At 43.7% G+C, this 18,283-nt stretch overlaps 1 protein-coding gene across 6 annotated transcripts in view; it reads right to left on the bottom strand.

Moving 5' to 3' along the window:
• Positions 1–18,283, bottom strand: part of FOXP1 (forkhead box P1) — a 490,351-nt gene that overhangs the window by 186,483 nt on the left and 285,585 nt on the right. The window lies entirely within an intron of this gene.

The following is an 18,283-nucleotide window of genomic DNA, read 5'->3' as shown; positions in this document are numbered from 1 at the left end:
ACATAAATAAATAAATAAATAAATAATAAATAAATAAATGGGGCGGGGGGGAGAAGAAGCTTTAGCTTGGCAGCCTAATAGCAGGAAATGGTTTTGCCAAAGCCAACCCAAGAGCTTGAGTGAGGACACTGATTTCTCAGACTATTCTTCCCTCCTCCCCGCCGCCACCCAGATTTCCAAAGGAAAGCTACAAATGTGTGCCCGAGCAGGGTGAAATCAACAAGTACCAGGGAGGCTGCTATTTGGAGGGAGTGGGATAGCGGCCGTGGCAATGCATGCATCTCTACTTTCTTTTAAAGAGCAATTATGATTTAATATGGTAAAATTATATCATTAAACCTACTCAACTGGAATAAATTCTCCTTCTGATATGCATTTAGAAAGGCAGTTCATATTCTATCCCTAAAATATATCTATTACATTTTTGTGTCTACCCGCCACTTCTCTTTTTACCATGATACTTGAGATAAGTTTCAGACAGTCTGGCAGAAGAAGAAAAAAACACAACAACCCTGAAACTTGATACTGATCTTACTCATCGAGACCTTTGTGATCTGTGACTGAAAATTAATCCTTAACTATAAGTACATTCTTCAACTTCCCAAAGCACAAATTTCTAACATCCTTTTACATTCTCTACAAAGACCAGTACTTGTTATTATTGTAATTTCCCCTCTTTGTTACAAAAGCACTGTAATTTAAATTAATGAGTTAAGTTTACACTCAAATGAAAAACTGTCACATGTACATTTTCTAGTTATGACTCTTTACCACAAGCACATCAGAAGCATCTTTTGTAATATAGTTTTCTTCTGGCTCAGTGTTGAGAATTTGGCATGGTGTTATTGACTCTGATATGGCCTCTTTCATCTCTTTTTGTATATGCTGGGATATTTGCCCTCCGAAGCTAGGTGCACCGCTTCCTTCTTTTCAATGTCAGCTTTTGGGAGTTACCCTGGATTGTTAACTTTTGGGATCTGGAGAGAGAAAATGAAGGCATGATGGAGGTCAAGAGTGGGCTCCACGGTTTAAAATAACTGACAATGTTCCAGCCGTGTACCCTGTTCGCTAAGAGCACAGACCTTGGCACATAGCACACGTGGGTTCAAATCCCTGCTCAGTCACTTGTTACTGTACACTGGCAAGTGGGGACACCTAACATCCTAGGAAGGCTGCCTAATTCAAGGTGGGAACAAGGGTGGGTGGAGGGAGATCTGTGAGTGTGGGAAACAGGACAAGGAGGTTCTGATTTCTGCTCATCTCTGTCCACCCACCCCAAGCCCCAAAGGCCACCAAGTTTGTCCCCTCTCACATGTATATTAAGGGGGCTATAAAAGTTCCCACTTGGGAAGAACACATGAAGGAAAATTACAGGGGCAAGGGATACAGCCACCTCTGCACGGTACAGAAAGACAAAAAGTCCAATCCAGTCCAGTAACTGGACAAAATGAATTTCCTTCACTTAATTTCCAATAGGGTGTGCGTGTCTATAAAGTCTTTTTGGTTCACACAGAGCTCATGAAATAGGGTTAATTACCGGGGCACGCCTTGCACAGCAAGCCGGTCAGAAGGATGATGACACTCAGAGCCGGCAAGCACCCTAGTCAGCCTGCCACTCCAAGGACCCGCCTTTTCCCACTGCCTGCTTTTATAGACAAGAAACTCGAGGCCCACAGACCTGGGAGATAACCAAGAAGAGAACCATTGGCAAAAGCAGTCCTAGAGTTGCGTCCCCAAATCTCCCAGGATATTCTTTCTAGTAGATCACACTGACTGTCTTTCTGCAGGTTGGCATGTTGCTTCCCGACAAGTCATGCTAGCTTCCGTGCTTTGGTCTGTGCTTCTACCAACCCCACGGAAACAAATGAATTCTATACTCCTATTTCTGTTTCCCTGTGTCCTTCAAACAGGAGACCTCAACACTAATGGGCGGCCTTTGACAAGCACTCACCATTTGCCAAGCTCCACCTAACGCTAATTATTTCCATTTATCATCATGAAATATTAAGGGAACAGCATTAACTGCAGCTTACTTATGGGGAAACTGAGGCACAGAGTGGCTAAATAGCCTCTTTACGATCCCTTGCCTAGGAAACGGAAGGGGCAGGTTCTGATCACAGGACTGCAGAGCCTATGCACTGGGAAATATTGCTTCATTGTTATCTCTTGTTCTGCCCACAATCCTTGTACCACAGCAATCCCAGAGTTCACTTAGTTCTTTCTCCTGCTCCCCTTCCCTCCAGGAAGCTGAAGGACAGGCATTAGCTACAGTGTCTAGGGTATGCAGAATACTAAGATGACCCCAGTGACCCATACATCCTTACACTATGCCCTCCCTGTGAGTATGAGCAGGACCTGTGGATATGACGGAATATCACTCCCTTGATCATGCTGCATGGCAAAAGGGATTTTCCAGATGTAATTAATGTTCCTCATCAGTTAACTAGGAGTTAATCAAAAGAGATATCCTGTGGTGGGCCTGGCCTAACCAGGTGAGCCTTTTAAAAGGAGGACTGAGGCTCTCACTGTGGACAAAGACACTCTTCTGTTGGCCTTGAAGAAGCAGGCTGCCATTTGTGGAGAAAGCCACAAGGCAGGAACACTAGGTGGCCTTTAAAAGCTCAAGACCTCAGTCCTACAACTGCAATGCACTAAATTCTGTGAACTCTGGACAACTCATGAGCTTAGAAGAGGACTCCAAGCCTCCCAGGAGATCAGAACGTGCTGATACCTTCATTACAGACTTGTGAGACCCTGAGCCCCAAGCAGAGGACCCAGTTAAGGCAGGTCTGAATGCCATGGAAAGTGTGAGAAGATAAATGTATGTGTTTTAAGGTAGAAAGTTCATGGTATTTTGTTATGCAGCAGAAGAAAACACACACACACACACACGCACGCACGCACACTCTATCATGGTATACAACTAGGTTCCAGAAGAGGCAGGCTGAGAAATGCCTCAGCCTGCTTTGTTGAGGAGGCCCTGGTGTGTGATGGGGAACAGCTGGAGCTCTGACAGACAAACCTGCTCCTAAACCCCAGCTCTGGAACTTCCCAGTTCCACAGCCTTGAGGAAGTAACTTAACTTTCTGAGACTCGGTTTCCCCTCTGAAAAACAGGATACTAGTTCCTACCTCAAAGAGCTGTCAGAGACATTAAATAATACACAGCAAGTGTTTAACCAAGTGCCTGGAATATTACTGATAGTGACAGATGTTAGCTCTCGTTATTATTTAAATATGCATTCCTGTTCACTGGGCCTCAGTTTAACTATCTGGACAAGAAGGGTGGGGTGGGAAGGCCTGTGCTCCCTTCCCGTTCCGATGTACTTCCAGAGCCTCTGGCGAACACTCTTTCCGCCCCTCTCCCTTCCCCACCCATGCACGCAGCCGACATTCCCAAGTAACCACCCCCCAGGCTCCAGGGCGGCCCACCTGAAAGCAGAATGCTGAACTTTGTGCCTGAGTGTTTACAGTTGTTGTCTGTTCCGATAAGCACATCCTGCTTTCTGTTTAACAACCTGTTAAAGGCACAGAGGCCTACCTGGTAATTGTGTTGCATCAGCCCAAGGTGCCTCCCGCACACCTGTGTATCCCAACCCGCCCAGCTCCCTCAGGCCACTCCACACCAGAGCTCAGAGGAGGGACTGGGGGGGGACGGGCAGGCAGAGGGAGCGAAGAGCAGAAGGCTGGCACCGCAAAGCTTTCTTCCAGCTCCCGTCAGTCCAAACCTTTACCTTGAATTGCATGTTCTCCAGGGAATTTTCCAAGTCTGCAAATATTTCCTCCTCATGATTCAACCCCGTCTCAACCAAGCATATAAGCACATTTCAACTTTCCCAATGAGTTTGGAGGTGATGAACTGATCACAGACTACCCCACCATCATCCCCACCCCATCTAGGTGTTAGTGTCTTAGCTGAAAAAAAAAAAAAAAAAACTACATCAACGTCTTCTAATCCTCTTGGTTAAACATGGACCGGTAAGGAAAGATACACATCATGGAATGACCAGGCAGTCTCTGCTGGGGTGTGGGTGCATCAGGTTAAGGTAAGGAGGATTCCAGCCTGAGAGAAGTAAACCACTCAAAGCTCAACTCCAGTCAAAGGTAATTATTCTAAGAGACAATCATACAGGATGAGAGCACACATGCGCGTCACAAGTCAGACAATTTAATGAAGTGAATGGCCATAGTTTTAAAATATGGTACGCTTTACTTTCTAAACGTCTGTTTCCAGAAGCACTGCAATAAACATTAATAAATAACATTTATTGGGCGCCTGGGTGGCTCAGTTGGTTAAGCGACTGCCTTCGGCTCAGGTCATGATCCTGGAGCCCCTGGATCGAGTCCCGCATCGGGCTCTCTGCTCGGCAGGGAGCCTGCTTCTCCCTCTGACTCTCCCCCATCTCATGTGCTCTCTCTCTCTCTCTCATTCTCTCTGTCTCAAATAAATAAATAAAATCTTTAAAAAAAAAAATAAATAAATAACATTTATTGAGCTCCTACTATATGCCTATCGGAAACAACATACTAAATACTATAGTAACTGTGTACAAATGAGACAAGGCTCTCAAGAAACAAAAGGTCTGTCGGTCCAGATACGGTGCAATGCTCTTTTTTTCCATATAATTCTATCTCGGAATTACCTAAGCCTGATTCGGACTGTAATGGGCCTGGGAATCAAGGTATTCTTTGAGGAAAGCTCTAAAGCCAGGTTATATTTTTTTTTTTTTTAAAGATTTTATTTATTTATTCATGAGAGACAGAGAGAGAGAGAGACAGAGGCAGAGGGAGAAGCAGGCTCCCCGCGGAGCAGGGAGCCCGATGCGGGACTCGATCCCAGGACCCCGGGATCACGACCTGAGCCGAAGGAAGACGCTTAACCGACTGAGCCACCCAGGCGTCCCTAAAGCCAGGTTATATTTAAGTCTACTATACGAACTAGGAAAAACATGCTGAGGGAAAATACCTTAGGTCTATGCTAAGAATCATGCGAACAGGTGCTCAGGAAAGGCATGTTTCCTGTGAGCATTCATTTGCTATTGGTTCTTTTGTTCCGTTCTCTATTCACTGGTGGACAGTCATGAAGAGAGACAAAAAATGTAGCTCTGGGACGCCTGGGTGGCTCAGTTGGTTAAGCGACTGCCTTCGGCTCAGGTCATGATCCTGGAGTCCCGGGATCGAGTCCCGCATCGGGCTCCCTGCTCGGCAGGGAGTCTGCTTCTCCCTCTGACCCTCCTCCCTCTCATGCTGTCTCTCAATCTCTCTCTCTCAAATAAATAAATAAAATCTTTAAAAAAAAAAAAAAAAATGTAGCTCTGCAGTCAGACCACTTGGGCTCAATGCCCAGTTGACCACCCATGAGCTGTGTGACCTTGGGCAAGGCAGCTCACCTCACGGTGCCTCACTGCAGCATCTATCAAATGGAGGTGGGAAGAGGCCATTCCTTCTGGCGTTGTTTGAAGATCCGATGAGGTAACTCCTGCAAAGTACGCTGGCTGGCATGTCGCTCCGGGGGGACCCTGGCTACCACAATTCCATTACTAGTAGCTGGCAGATACACCATACGTAACAGGCACCAAGGAGCGGGGGTTTTTGGTTTGCCGGTTTGTTTGCCATAAAATTTCAAAACAGATTTTTAATTCGTTAACTTGGGAAAAAATAACCATTATTCAATTCTTATAACAAAATGTCTCCTAATATTACCAGAAAAATTACGGGGCATGACGCTACGCCTAACCACAAGACGTTCAGGTGGGTATTATTCCCTTTATCCAGTTAAGGAACCTGAGGTTCAGAGAGTTCACGGTGTTGGTATACTGGCCAGAAATAGAATGAAACTCAGGTTTGTGTCAGTCCAAAGTCTATGCCCTTATCGTGACATGTATTCTCAAAGATCACCCATGGCATAAAAAGGACATACCCCTGGAAATGCACATAAAATATGCGAAGCTTGGGTTCGTCTGAACCACAATCTTACACTGACACTTCCAGCTTAGAGCTAAGAGACATAACATGTGAGCCACAGAGCTAATTTTAAATTTTCTAGTAGCCACACTTAAAAAAATAAAAGGTTAAATGAAATGGGTGGAATTTATGTTAAATACATTTGACTGAACCCATATTTCTAAAACACTATCACTTGCACATGAAATCCACATGGAATGTTCAATGAGATATTCTACACTGTTAAGATACAAAGCATACTAAGTCTTTAAACTCAGGTGTGTATTTTCCACTTACAGAGCATCTCAATTCACACTAGCCGTTTTCCAAGGACTCCACAGCTACAGGGGACCGGGGGCTAAGACCATGCTGGCCAGCACCGTGCTAGGAGCAATTCACTAGGACAGCTCATGTTAAACACTCCCGGACAAAATCATTTGTGCCACCTGACAGCTAGCGTCTAAGTTTTCACCTGGCACATGTGTGATTTGGGGAGGACTCGGGCCATTTGCCTTCCTTTCTCAGCGACCATCTAACACCCATATTCTTAGCCACAAAGACTCAATGATATCCTCACCTCCCATGCAGAATGAACATTTAGGCTTGTTCAGGGTGGTGTAGCCTGCACGAATCCATACACGTATCTGTTCTTGAAGTCAGGGAAAACACCACATGGGAGACAGAAGCGGAGCAGGTAAGCCAGCCCTGCGATGCAGGTAACCACGAAGCAAATGGATGATATATTTTTTTTCCCTCTGCTTGTGGACAATCAACAAAAACAAGGCCTTATTTGCTAAATAAAAATAGCTTGCCTGTGAGCTTCTTTGGTGAGGCTTGGCTCGGTTGGGGTGCTCATTGATTCCCTGGCAGACAGCAATCTCTCCTGCAGGGTGGACACAGGCCAGAGATGAACATTTAACAGCAAGAGGAATCGGGAGGATTGCTGAATGACTGAGTGACCACTGAGAGCCAAACAGCCAAAGGAAAAAGGGAACCAGCTCTGGGAAAAAGAGGTTTTCAAGAGAGGGCTGAATGCATAACCTGGGGATCCTGCTGTACAAGACTGGAAGTGAGGAATGGGTCTCCTTCCTTCCCTTTCTCCATCCCTATCTTCCTTCGTTCACTCAACACTTACTCAGCATCCAGCACCGAGCAGGTGCAGAAAGGTAAAGACACTGTCACCAGCCTCAAAGGCCTGAGGGTGGAATACCCATCATCCACCACCACCCAGTGGGGTTTGTGCTTCAATGAAGGGGCACATTGAGGGGACAAAAAGGGAAAGGCTTTTTAGGAACAGGAGAACTGAACTGAGCCTGGAAAAAAAGACCAAGAAAAGAGGAAGGAAAGAAGAGATGGGTATTTGGGGAATGAGACCAGCGTGTGCAAAGGCATGGCGTCTTCAGGGAGCAGCTGGGAATTTGGTCTTGTCATGGTGCAGTGGAAAATGCAGGACAAGCTCTTATGTAATGAGCTGAGGCCAAAGCATCACTGGTAATTTAATACCATTCAAAGAAATTTGATTTTAGTGCTTACAGGTTAGTTTAACATCCAGAATATATGAAATGGGCAAGGGAGAAGGCAGAGTCTGTATGATTCTGACATGCTCTCTACACAGCAAGGCCCTGAAGAACAGAAAGGAAGGTGGGCCTCCCGGGCTGCTCAGGTCAGCACATCTAGGCAATGACTGGCCTTGTTTACCACCCTGGGCCAGGGAGAGGTACTGGCCAATCCAGACTGAAAAGGAGGGCTACAAGTGGATGTCTTGATCATCAGATGACTAGGGAAAACCCAGCGTTAAGACCTAGAAGAAAAAAAAAAAAAGCCTGTCCGGTTCAGGGTGGGACAGGAAAAGCATAAACGAGCAGATGAGCATATCCCTCCACTGCCTAGGAACAAAGGAGAGGACGCCATCTTTGGTTAATTAGACCCAATGGCTTCAGGTCTGGATCTGACCTTCGTTGTAGACCACCCAGAACAATGTTAGAAAATGGACTACGTAGGTATAGATTTTCAAACAAGTTTTGGAATGTTGGAACACAGAGCTGAGAAGGTTGGGGAGAAGACGGGGATAGGAAATAGCCTAACTTGAAAATTCTGAATGCCCCAATGTCTGAGAGTGCCTTTTAAAAAATAGTCCTCTGGGCCCAGGTACAAAATCCTCCCAAAATATTAAAAAGACAAAGCAGCATGTAAAAGTTCATCCCTGAAATGGGTGGCTCTTAAATACACATAGAAATATTACCTACTCCACTCACCTGTACCCCAAGAACGTAGAAGTTAGGTTGAATCATTGAATCTGAATACAACAGTTAAGGCGCAGAGCTGAGAAGACTTACGGAACTTTTTGGACAAATGCCTTTAAGCTATTCATTAAACAGGAGAAGAAATGGCAGCCAGCAATATTCAGTGTCATAGAGTGAACCAGTGGTGTTATTAAGATAAGAATGTAGGTGGCGCCTGGGTGGCTCAGTCGTTAAGCGTCTGCCTTCGGCTCAGGTCATGATCCCGGAGTCCTGGGATCGAGCCCCGCATCGGGCTCCCTACTCTGCGGGAAGCCTGCTTCTCCCTCTCCCACTCCCCCTGCTTGTGTTCTCTCTCTCGCTGTGTATCTCTCTCTGTCAAATAAATAAACAAAATCTTTAAAAAAAAAAAAAAAAGATAAGAATGTAAATCTTCTGATATCAAGTTTTTCTTTCACTCCCGCCTTCCATCAAGAGATCCTTCATTGCCTGCAAGCTAATTATGCAAAGGTGGGTGAAAAAGGCATACTAGTTCCTGTCCTCATGTAGCTTCCATTCAAAAGTGGGCAAGACAAGAAAACTTTAAAAAGTGGGAAAGACAGAATCAGTGGTGAGTGCGGTGCCTGAGCTTGCTGGAAACAAATAAAAGTGAGTGGTAGAGTAGGGAGTGACCAGGGAGGCCAAGTTCAGATAAAGTCAGGAGCTCCCTTGAACTACTCCCTCTGAGGTGCTCACGGTAAGGTGTGGCTAAATAGTGCAGACAGTAGACACTGAGGTGGGGTGAGCAGGGCCGGGGCAGAGGGGCCTCCATCAGCTTAGTAATCAACACACGTGCTCCTTTCACTGCCCATCCCCCGCACCCCACATACTCCGAGCCACAGCTGTTCATATGCAGTACAGGCGATGGAGAAACAGTTATTCCATAACATAATATATAAACAGTGTAAGGCAAAGAGAAAACCCAAAAAACAAAACAAAACAAATCCTCATAAATACAGAGAACAGATGGGTGATTGCCAGAGTTCGGGGTTTGGGGGTAAGCGGAATGGGTGAAAGGGGTCAACACGTACAAACTTCCAGTTATAAAATACGTAAGTCCTGCGGATGTAACGTACAGCATGGGGACTATTGTTAACAGTACTGTACTGTATAGTTGAAAGTTGCTAGGAGTAGATCTTAAAAGTTCTCATCACAAGAAAAAAATGTGTAACTATGGATGGTGTAACATGCTAAGTAGACCTACTGTGGAGATCATTTTGCAACACATACAAATACTGTATCGTGTTGTACACCTGAAACTAATACAATGTTTGTCAGTTATATCTCAAAAACATTAAAAATAAATAAGAGAATATAAGAAGGGTCCCTGAATTAAAATATAGATAAATGCAGGATTGAAAGTTAAAAGTCATCTGACCTCAGGATTTTTCTTTCAGCCCACAGACCATGCTCCAAAAAATGTAAATGGTTATCACAAATCCTTACATGTTGAGTCGCAAAAGGTAGGCTTGAATGTGGAAACAAGACAGTTGAAGACTACTTAAAAATTTTTTTTAGAAGTCTACTGGATGCGGGGCACCTGGATGGTACAGTTGGTTAAGCATCCAACTTTTTGTTTCGGCTCAGGTCATGATCTCAGGAGACCGAGTCCCCAGTCGGGCTCTGCGCTCAGCAAGGAGTCTGCTTGAGATTCTCTCTCCCTCTTCCTCTGCCCCTCCGACCTGTGTGCATGCTCTCTTTCTCTCTAAAATAAATAAATCTTAAAAAGAAAAAAAAAAGTCTACCGGATGCATCACAGTTGTCCACAGAAACTCAAGAGACGTGTGAAGGATCTCTTTTCTGATTCCATATGTTTTCAGAAAACTAAAAGGTTGGAGAGAATCCAGAGAAAGGAAAGGATGATTAAGAGGAGGGAGAATGGAATCTCTGAAGAAATGTTACAAGGGTGAGGATGGTTTAGCCTGAAAAGGAGAAGGCTGCAGAGTGACTTAATAACTGTCTTCAAGTATATGACAGGGTATTAGATGGCAACAAGTTATCTTTATGAGCAGACAGGACAGAGGACTACAGTCTCAAAGTCAGCAGAAGAGCAGGCAAGTGAATTCTGGGAACCACAGGAGTGAGTCCTTGGCCGGACTTGATTACGCTGACGGACACTGCAGAATTCCTTGCTTTGGAGAGCTTTATACACAAACAACCCATTCTCCTTGATTATAAATAGCCCTTTTTAGGTACAGTGAGGTGAAGCTGAGACCAAGTGACCTTCAGTCATCCTTTCTATGATATTTTAACTTTTGGCTCATAAATTGGAAATAAGGCTTTACCAGTATTCCATTTCCTACCCTAGGGGGCGGGGAGTAAAAAAAATCAAGATCTAGCAAGATCTCATCCAAGGAGGGATTTACCAATGACATTGTTTTATAATGCAATAAAAAGGATGCCACTTTTCACCTGATTTTTTAAAAATGACGGTAAACATAAGCAAGAGAAAAGAAGCCCTAATTAACGTAATTATGCTTAGAAGAAAAATTAGGCCAAATGTAAGAGGCCCTGGGGTCCCAATTCTGCTAAATGACAGAATGAATGTAGAACTGCCATGCGCATGTCCTAAGTTCAAGCTGAACTCTGGGATTCTCTTCACTTCCTTTAAGAAGAGGCATTTACGGCAGAAGGTTCAAGAACCAATAAAAAAGGTAATTTCATAATATCGCTGCTGTGTCCCCAATCATCCAAAGGGCCGAAGGCAGCTCCGTTCCCACTACACTGCACTGTGCTTGCCACCCGGCTAGTTTTCAATTGACACTGCCGTGTACTTTTTTTTTTTTTTTTTTCTCCCCAAGCTGGGCCTACTGGGGCTTTGTAAAAAATTGCCACTCCACACCAGGCTGCTGGTCTCTGCTTGGGCTGTGATCAAAAGTAGGGGATGGTTTACACTCCTAGAGAAAAGTGGGCTCAGTGCTGGCTCTAGGCACAGGTGAGGATTCGAAAAGCCAAGTACAATTTAAGGAGGAGGTCAGAAACTGGGAAGTAATTCAGCTACTGGATCATCTGTATCTGTAATTCTTAAGAGTAGATCTGATGAGTAAGTTCTGATTGAAAATCAAGTGCTAAACCTGTGTTGGCATTAAGTGCAAATAGATATTTCCCCCTCAATTCTACAAAATTCTAGAACCTCACTGCTCCAAATGGTAGCCACTAGCCACATGTGACTATTTCAATTTCAATTCATTAAGATTCAGTAAATTAAAAATTCAGCTCCTCCACTGCACTAACCACATTTCAAGGGCTCGGGTGCACTGATTAGTGGCTACCGCATAGGACAGCATAGATAAATGAACATCTTCATCTCCGTGAAACATTCTACTGGGCTCCTTCTGTTCTACAATATTAAAGGCTGAAAGACACTTGAGAAGTCAGCCAAATAATTTTACAGATGTGGAAACTAAGGCCCACACCGAGGTTACCTGCCCCAATAGCTAACGGTCAGCACCTCGCGTAACCACCACACCAATGCAGCTTGAACTACAGAGGTCTAAGAGAGGTTATGTGTAATGAATCATGAGGGTCTTGAGAAAGACTAGAGAGGAAGCCAATTAACCTGAAGGAATCTGACAGGAACAGAAGTATAGGATGCAAAGACCGTCCAGGGGGAAGATGGAGCATAAGCAAAGGAAAACGGATCATTTTGTGGACTGAAGGGTCAAACGTGCCTGACATTTTAAAAAGGTCTAAGAAAATGTACAGTAAGAATGGAAGGGGAAACTGAGGCTTGATTTTCAAGGCCCCTGTTTCCGTTCTCCATTGCTTTGTAACAAACCACCCTACAGGAGGCTTATAAGAACAGTTTTTTTTCTAAAATTCTGGGCATTGGCTGGGCTCAGCTGGGTGGTTCTTCTTCAGCTGGGGGTCAATTATGCAACTGCATTCAGCTGGAAGCTCCCGTGGCCCTCCAAGATGGGGTTGTCTCTGTTATTTTCCGTTTATCTGTCCATCCCAAATGTGGGCTCCCACCACCCAGAAGTCGAGGCTCAACTTCCTTGCATGGCCAGTGTGCGCCAGGAGAACTAAGGAGAAAGCTGCCCAGCCTGGAACAGACCGATGTACGTTCCGCTGCATTCTAGGACCTAAGGCAAGTGAACGGGCTGCCCAAAGTCAATGTGGGCGGAGACACAGACTCTAGCTCCTGAAAAAAGGGAGTGGCAAAGAACGCGTGGTCATTCTCCATCTACCATACTCCCCCCATACCCAGCTAAGGAATACTAAGGAATTTAGCAGGAAACAGGAAACGAGAATAGAGTGATCACAATTGTATCTGAGGGAGAAAAAAACAGTTGGGATCAGTGGAACAAACGAGGTAACAACCTCCAGTTAGGAGCACCTATCACTGAAGGTACTGGACAGAAACAGAGTCAACGTTGCAGATAAAAATGGTGCATTATTCACCCAGATGGGAAAAGCTTGCTAAGTAAAAGGAAGTTCTAGTCCTGGACCAATATAGAAAAACCCCTGCCTGCAGTTTACGTTCAGATTCAAAAAGAGTAACAACAACCACAGGCCCATCCAAATAGACGCCAAACATGCAGTCAAATGTACCTTAAGTGCTTTTTAACCTGGTTTCAATCATCACTTACAATTTTTAAAATTCTGCTGAACAGGTAGCTCCCCTGAATTAGAAAGTTAAACAACATTTACCATTAGCAAGCCATTATTTGGAAAGCTGAAACTGTATTGTAAATTACAGGGTATAAGAGATACTTAGCTAACTGAAACCCGGCCAAAATAGTAGGACAAATGTAACTAAATACTAGCTTGGAATTCTAATTAACCATTGCTTCCCACAGTCTTTGTTTTTACACAGTCTTTCAAAATAGGCATTATCAATATGATCCTTTCAGAAGGTCTAACTGAAGGAAGAGCCAGAACCTTTAAGATGTCTAACATTAAGACAGTTGAGATTTTGGGAAAGAAGTCCACTCCACCTTGCTACTGACTGAGTTCCTACTGTGTGCCAAGTGCCAGAGATAAAGCAGAGCACGTGACAGGGTCCCCATCTCGCTGAAATAGAGATTCAGGGGCAAAAGTCGAATTAGAAGCAAATCCATCTAGGCTAATTTCAGCTAATGAAACATATTCCATCAAATCAAAACGGGGGTGTTGAGATGGTGATGTGTACATGTAGGAACTACTTTCGACAGAATAGCCACCCCTATGTTCTCAAACCGACAGATGGAAATTAAAGGGCATTGCACTCTTGGCACCTGCAAGTTTTACCTGATCCATTAGCTTCTGAATTCCTTTCCTCTTTGAGGTCCCTTTTGAGCACTGTGAAAGGTCATTTCAAAGTTTTTAAGCTATAAGGAACTGGGCAAGAGCATGCAGCTGTTTTGGAAGCTCGGGAAATAAATATTTCCTAAGCCATCCACTGCTACTTAACAATAGATGGCAAAGAACCTAAAAAGCTTCCTGAGGAATACAGAGTCCCCCTTCCCTACACTTGCTAATTAGGTGAATGAGGTAGGAGACCTTGTCTACTAATATTCTAGCTACAGGATACTTCAGTTTAAGGGTGGATCCCTCCGTTTTTATTTTTCGCATTTGATAAAATCTTCCTGGTAGTGTTTATCACTCCAGTTCCTCCTGCCATCACCCTCCCAAACACCGCCAGCACGTTAGAAAATGTATCGATGCCACAGAAAGGAAAGAAAAAAACAAAAACAAGCGGGTAGTCCACCTAATTGTGTTCTCTATACTCATAACACACAAGCATACATAAACTTAGAAGAAACAGTTTCTGAGTTAGAGAGCTCTGAATGTATATAATATTGGCCTTAATAAAAACAATGTACATGAATAACAGTTAAATTAGTAGACTGCTCCCAGAATCTTTTTTTCCAGGCACACCCACGGTATGTCTTTAACAGATCCTGGGCACTTCAATGAAAAACCGAGGTGCCAATGATTTGCAGGCTAAATTAATGTTAAATACTTCAAAGAACTGGACAAATAGGTCGGCAGCAAAAATTTTATGAGTTCACTTCCTTCAAGGGAACTTGGAGAGCGGGCTTTTATTGCTGTGAATTCTAGTCACCCCTTCTACCCCTCAGCATCTGTTTGAAATATGGAGTAGACAATTGCTTTTTTGGCTGTGACTCAGGTGGTTGAAACACAGGACAAACAGACTACTGTATATAAGCTTTCCTCCAGCAATGAAAATTTTTATTAACTCTCCTGCTTCGCAAACGTGGCCGCTGCTTAGTGCCCAATCTCCGCAGCATTATCGAGGCATCTGACTATTTATGGATTCTGGTGGCCGAGCAAGGGGTGACCATGTTAAAAACGTGTCTACTCTCTGTTTCCTCACATTTCAGGAGAAGCAGGGAAAACAACACCACCAGCAAAATCTTGTGTCTGTTCAGTTTATCATTCAGATGTGTAAAATTCCAAGTTAAATACTAAATATGAGCTTTCTACATAAATATGTCAGTCTTGCTGCAGAGGCCAGCCAAACCAAACAAGTCCCACGGTGTGAGGCTGCAGAATTTTCATAGAAGCCATGCACTTGCCCGTTTTTAATCAGTTTTTCAAATTTTCTCCCAAGACAACAGAAATGTTAGAAAGCAACCCGGGGATAGGAGTGAGAAAGAGCTCTCTCCTCTTCACCATGGCGACTAGGGGAGGATCAAGGGCCGAATGTCTGCCCAGCCAAACACGAGTCTGTCTGTAAAATTCCGCACAGAAGAAAGCTAAATCCCAGCCCATCAGCCCAACCCCAAAATAAAGAAACATATAGGCCGGGACTAGAAATACGCATGGACGTATCCCAAACGGAGAGTGCCAGATTTAAACAGTGGAAGGATAGTTGACTCCAGAGCAGAAAAAAAGACACTTTGCTAGAAACAGCGCATGTCACTAGAACAGAAGCTGCCTAATACTCATCTTCAAAACCTAACCCATTTTATATAGAAAGTCTATTCACAAACTGGGAAATCGCTTTCATCAAAATCTTTTGGCCAAGACTACTTCGCGAGAGAGGGCATACATTTTTAGGGACCTGTTCTGTGTTTCCTGCTAACAGATCTACTGCCCGTTTCTTTCTTCAAGTGAGCACAGCTTACTTGAAATCCCTTCACTTGAAAACTCAGATACACTTCATCTTACAACAAACACCAAACTGCCTTTGAACTTTAAATTCATGCCCCCCCCCCACCCCGGCCCATTACACTTGAAATTATTTGCCTCCAAAATTATAAAGTAAAAAGTAAGTGGTTCAGATGACTAGGGTAACAACTGTTTTTCTTCCTTAAACCAATTTACATAGCCTTTTTCCTAGTTGTCCCCAAATGCAGATTCTTCAAGGAATATTTCAGGCATTTAAACGGAAAGTGAACTCCCATGAATTTTGGCAAAAATAATGGAAACAAGGACTGAAACAAAAATATCCAATAAAACACTTTCTCTTTCCTGAAAGAGATGGAAAGGAAATAAAACACACCCTGAAAAGAAAATGATTTTATAAAACGTTACTAGGAATAGCTTTCACCAAATTCAAAGGGAGTGCCACTCTTTTTTTTTTTTTTTGTAAAAAAATCAAAACCTGTTTCCCAGAATGACTTTTCTGAAATCATCAGCACCTCACAAATTTTTTTTTTGTTTTGAGAACATTAAACTCAATTAAGCTTTCTTTAATAGTCAAAAAATTAAGAAAGGAGGCCAATTCTGCCAAAAGGCCTTTTTAATCATTTCAGATAAATAACTAAGTCACAGAAGACTAACCAGACATGTCCAAAGTGGTAATTTTTTTCTTAAGTATAAGGACTGGTTTAACTATACAAAAATCTCTACTGAGGTGTTTGTTGTAACTGGTGTACACCCTCCTTGGGAGAAATCTCTTCGGAGACAGAAGTTTCCTAACTTTGTGACAGGTTCTGATGCCCACCTTATCTTTCACATACCCATGTGCTCCGGGGGGGGCAAACTCTGGCAAAGGAAGAGAGTACACACTGATTCCAGCCAAACAAAACAGAAAAACAGAAACAAAAACCAAAAGCACCTTGGCTAGCACATCTATACCTCACCCACCTCAGAGGCATGTGAGACAACCAGCAAGGCCACACAGAAAGTCCTGAGCCACCTGGATGGTCTCTGCAAAATGCAGAGGTGAGGTGGACACCAAGGCACCTTCAGTCACTGGCCTGGGGCACTTGCTCACGACAGTTTGCATTTTCTACACAATGAAATGAGAAGCAGCACTATGTTCAAGGAACTGTGTGTAGCTGGTAACAGAAATACCCGGTTTGAGCAACCCATGGTCAATCTCCCACTGAACAGCATGAAAACCCAGGACAACGGACCGGTTAGCCTGCTTGACTTACACAGTTAAGTTCCCCAAAAGGAGGACTCCGAGTTAGAACACTCCTCGCAGTCCAGAGGCCCGTAAAATCTCAGAAGTACTCATTTGAAAAAGCTTTAGAAAGACAGCCCAACACTCAGTTCCTCCTTCACTCACTCGCCACGTGGCACAGATGTGCAGAGGGCAGTCTTCCGGGGACTCGAGGGCACAGACACAGAAATCAAAGGCAGCCCTTGCCTTCAGGAAACTTCGAGTTTTACGGGAGGACAAGACAAGCACGCAAGAGACAGGGTGACAAGTGCTGGGGGTGGGGAGGCGGGCATCAAGGCACCATGAATAATGTATGCCACCTGGTGACATGTGATCGCCCCATCTCCCAGAGACTTGCACAGTTACATTCTATAAACTTTTCTTGAACCCTGTGCAATTAAACAAATTTGGCAACCCATGCTAATTTTGAAAGGCACTCCCTGGGAATTTAGTAAAAGTTTAAACAACTTGTTTACATGTGTTTGGCCCATCTGTTTAAACAAAAAGTTTATTTTAAGAGGAGCAAATCTTGGGTGCAAGCTCCTTTTGTGCTTGAGACCACTACTGACCTCTTATCCAGCTCCGTTTCCCTAATCTGCATTCTAAATCTCTTCTGTAAACAAAACTCGAATAACAACTTTTTATGATAAATGCTGTACACCTCTAAGATGACAGCTGCAAAATAAACTCGACTTTTATAACCAGGAAGCGTTCTAAACATACAGCAAATGCTCTTTTTTTTTTTTTTTAACACTGTTCCCTTCTAAGAAACCACACACAAAGAATTTTTTGTGCGTTTGCGTGCGAATGTGTGCATGTGTGTGAGTCTCTCTCTCTCTATTCCCAGTGATCACTCTGAAATGTGTGCATTCCCATCATGACCCAGTGTTTTCCAGCCCCATGATGCCCTCACTTTTGATTGTGGAGATGATGCTGAAGTGCACAGAGTATTTACTGATCCGGTTATCTTGTTCTGTGACAGGCAGAATCAATCAATCAAGGGGCCAGCTCTGCACTTACATATTCCAGGCACATCTCCGCACTTCAGGATACGAGATCACAGTGTTATCCAGCCAAATTTGATCAACAAATGCAGTTCCCCTGTGCCACAGCAATCTCCGATGAAGATGTTATTATGTGGAACTGAGCAAAGTGATAAAGACAGTAGAGCGGAGCTCAGAGAAGCCCGGCTGGACCTTACTGACAGCTTTTATATACCGAGGCGGCGATGTCCCCTTTTTCCAGGATTATAAAAGTTCCCCTGATTTGAAGAAAATCACGCTGTCCATACGCTGGTGAGTCCCCGCCATTCAAACATTGCATTTCCCCATCTCAAACTAAAATCCTCAAGGAAGAAGCAACGTATATTTAGTGTAACAATGCAGGCAAAATCCTTTAATAAAGAGGATGATATTTAAAGCACAGAGAACATTCACGTGAATTTGCACAGAGCTCTCGTGATTGTTGCTGTGATGGTTAAGTGGCATAAGCTAAAACAAAAACATGTTTTCATAATTTAATCGGTGTTATAAATAATTCGATTAATACCACATCTAGGACATTCTGTGGAAGGAGGTGTCAATATTTTAAGTGGATTTAAAAAAAAAAAAAGTCTGAAAGAGTCTCTTATTGTGCCAATAGCTTTTACTTCACTACTGCCCTGCAGTTATTTTACATTATTTAATCCCAAATCCCATCTTTTGGATTCTACCTTCCTCTTG

This window comes from Halichoerus grypus, chromosome 1 (genome assembly GCF_964656455.1).
Source record: "Halichoerus grypus chromosome 1, mHalGry1.hap1.1, whole genome shotgun sequence".
NCBI classification, from domain to species: Eukaryota; Metazoa; Chordata; class Mammalia; order Carnivora; family Phocidae; genus Halichoerus; species Halichoerus grypus.
The sequence above is the reverse complement of the archived record's forward strand: the minus strand, read 5'-3'. Positions and strand labels throughout refer to the sequence as shown.